Consider the following 3848-nt stretch of genomic DNA (forward strand, 5'->3'; position numbering starts at 1 on the left):
AAAAACAAAAGAAAACACAGACGTATTTGTTTTAGACTCAGCCTGTGGACTGCTAGTTTTCAACTCTTGGCTTAAAGATCAAAGGGCATAAGCCCACAGTTAACAAACCCCTTCTACCTCTCAGTGCTTCAAATTGACTTTTTTATCGCCTTTTTCTTAAAAGATGAGCAGATAGTCTGATACCTGAGAAATCTTAACAAAAAAGATAAAGACTAAAACACACACACACATTTTAGTCTTTAAAGACTAAAAACAGACAACCTGAAGAAACCAAAACTATGCATAAACATGAAAACATAGAAAGGAAAATTACCATTAATATCCTTAGAGAGATGAGAAAAGATATTACATCCTTGAAGCACGAGCAAGATGCTATTATAAAGAACACTAAAAGAAACCCGGAAATTTAAAAAAAGTGGTAGCAGATAGAAGGAAAGTTTAAAATTAATGCTATAAAATAGAGAAAAGCAGATTATTAGTTTGTTAGGACTAGCATAACAAAGCACCACCGATTGGGTGGCTTAAGCAACAGAAATATATTTTCTCAGCTCTGGAGGTTGGAAGTTGAAGATCGAGGTGTAAGCAGGTTTGGTTTCTTCTGAGGTCTCTGCCCTCAGCTTGTAGGTAGCCACTTTCATGTTCACATGGCATTCTCACTTTATGTGTGTCTGTGTCCTAGTTTCCTCTTCTTATAAGAACACTGGTCAGATTGGATTAGGGCCCACCCTAATGACCTCATTTTAACTTGATTACCTCTTTAAAGACCCTGTCTCCAAATACAGTCACATTACAGTCACATTCTGAGGTGCTGGCAGATAGGACTTTAACATATGAATTTGGGGGAACACAATTCAGTCCATAACATAGACCAAAAAGACTTAGAAATGGAAAACTGGAAAGAAAAGTAAAGAATGGTGGAGGATAGGTCAAGAAAATCCAATATCTGAAAAATACGAGCTCCAGAATAAAAGAACAGGAAAAAAAAGAGGAAAGTAAGTCTTTAATAAAGACATTTAAGAAAATTTCTCAGAATTGTGGGACCCAAGTTGCAAGATTAACAGGTGCTATGAATATGCAAGAAAATGGATGAAGATAAACTCATACCAAGGCAATTAGTTAAAAAAAATTAGAATACGGAGACAAAGGGAAGATCCTATAGAAATCTAGAGGGGAAAGCACAGGTCATATACAAAAGACTAGGAATCAGAACACCTTCAGATTTCTCAAAAGCAACATTGAGAGCTAGTAGAGCAATGCCTTCAAAAATTCGGTGAAAAAATTATCTCTGAGTATGAATTCTACATTAGATAAATTATAAGTCAAGTGGAGAGCAGAATAAAAGCATATTCAGATAAGCAAAAATCTCAAAATTTTATCTTTTAAGTACTTTTTCTCAGAAGTTCACCAAAATTAGAAAGTAAACAAAGAAAGATACAGATAGAATAGTGGTTCCCACCCACGGCTGCCCATTGGAATCAACCAGAATGGTTTAAGAAGTACTGATTTAGGGGCCCTATCCCCAAAAGTTCTGAATTAATTGGTTTGGATGAGGCCTGGGCATCAGGATTTTTTTAAGTTCCCCAGATGGTTTTTATGTACACCCAAGGTAGATATGGAAGAAACAAGAGACAGGAAGGGAATTCCCCATGGTGATAGAGAAGGGATGCTGGGACAAAAGTTCTACACTGAGAATAGAGTGCGACCCATTGGAAAACTCCATGAAAATTTTCTTCAAATAGATGAAGCAGAAATAATATCTACAGCAAAGGATAGGGAGGAGATTTGGACAACTGGTAGAAAGTTTGGTATAGAGTTAGTGATAGGTATAGAGGAAACAAAACAAATATAAAAAGAAGAAAATTAACACCATGGATGCAAAAATACGCAGGGAAGGAAGCGTTATCAGAGTTTACTGCATGAAAAGAGTCTCAGCTGTGAAAAGAGTTTACATAAAAACTGAATATTGGGGGGTGAGGGGGAAAGGAAGTGTACAGGTGTGCAGTGGTGGGTGGGTTGTGAAAGGGTTGTGTTTTCCTATGGTGGGAAAACAAGATATAATGGTTAAAAATAAAACATCAAAACGTATCAGCACAAGTGTGCTATTTAGAAAGCTAAACATTTTGAAAATGGTTGCTTCTGGAGAGTGAGGAATAGGTTGGGAGGCTAGGGGATTGCTGTTTTTCATAACAAGTTTTATATTGACTTCTTAAACCATGTATATTTTAAACTTTTATTAAAGTAAAAATTAAAAAAATATAAAACCCCCAGGACTAAAAAAGAAAAAAAAAAAGATAAGACAAACTGCTGAGGGATGACAAAGACAAAAATGAGAACAGAGAAAAACTAGATCATGCCTTGGTCTAAACCTTAATATCAAGGAGATTAACCCGAGCTTTCTACAGAAACTCTTTGAGCTGAGCTATCAATATAAAAGACTTATGTTAGGATGAAAAGAGATGTAACTTTTTTCAGGGAATAGCCCTGTTAACAGATTTCCTTTAAGGTCAGAGGACTTTATCAGAGAGTAAAGCCATCTAAAGAGAGCAGACAACCCAGTATTTAATCATCCAACTCTTCATTAAATAAACATTTATTGACCATTTGCACTATCCTGGATGTTAGATCTCATGGGAGCAATGGTTAATCCCCTTTTGGACATCAATTTAGTGGGGGAATAAAGTAATTCTAGAACAGGATGGTGGATACTGTGACAAGGGAAGGATATAGTACGATAGATATATTTAAGAAGGTCACAAAAAGATGTGGCTGAAATGGAAATTATTCAAAAGGAGTAGATCAATGTGCTACTAAACAACGAATGGATCACTGAAGAAAGCAAAGAGGATATAAAAAAATATTTGGAGACAAGTGAAAATAGAAACACAATGATCCAAAATCTGTGGGATGCAGCAAAAGCAATTCTAGGAGGAAAGTTTATAGCAATACAAACCTATACAAACGTTACCTCAGGAAACGTGAAAAATATCAAATAAATAACCTAACCTTACAACTAAAGGAACTAGAAAAATAAGAACAAACAAAACCCAAAGTAAGTAGAAGTCATAAAGATCACAGCATAGAGACTAAAAAAATTAGAAAAGTTCAATAAAACTAAGAGATGGTTCTTTGAAAAGATAAACAAAATTGACAAAACTTTAGCCAGACTCATCAAGAAAAAAAGAGAGAGGACCCCAAATAAATAAAATCAGAAATGAAAAAGGAGAAGTCACAACCAACACCGCAGAAATACTAAAGAATCATAAGAGTTTACTGTGAACAATTACACGGCATTAAAATGGACATTCTGGGAGAAATGGACAAGTTCCTAGAAATGTACAATCTCTCAAGACTAAACCAGGAGGGAATACAAAATATGAACAGGCTAATTACCAGTAATGAAATTGAATTAGTAATTTAAAAACTCCCAATAAATGAAAGTCCTGATCTTCACAGGTGAATTCTACCAAACATTTAGAGAAGAGTTAACACCTATCCTTCTCAAACTATTCCAAAAATTTGCAGAGGAAGGAACACTTCCAAACTCATTCTATGAGGCCACCATCACCCTGATACCAAAAGCAAAGATATCACAAAAAGAGAAAAATTACAGGCCAATATTGCTGATGAACATACATGAAAAATTCTCAACAAAATACTAGCGGGGGACCTTGAAGATGGCGGAAGAGTAAGACGCGGAGATCGCCTTCCTCCCCACGGATACACCAGAAATACATCTACACGTGGAACAACTCCTACAGAACACCTACTGAAGGCTGGCAGAAGACCTCAGACCTCCCAAAAGGCAAGAAACTCCCCACGTACCTGGGTAGGGCAAAAGAAAAAAAGAA

The sequence above is a fragment of the Delphinapterus leucas genome, chromosome 4 (genome assembly GCF_059928025.1).
Source record: "Delphinapterus leucas isolate spDelLeu-1000000601 "Yukka" chromosome 4, BTC_Dleu_Yukka2, whole genome shotgun sequence".
Taxonomy (NCBI): Eukaryota; Metazoa; Chordata; class Mammalia; order Artiodactyla; family Monodontidae; genus Delphinapterus; species Delphinapterus leucas.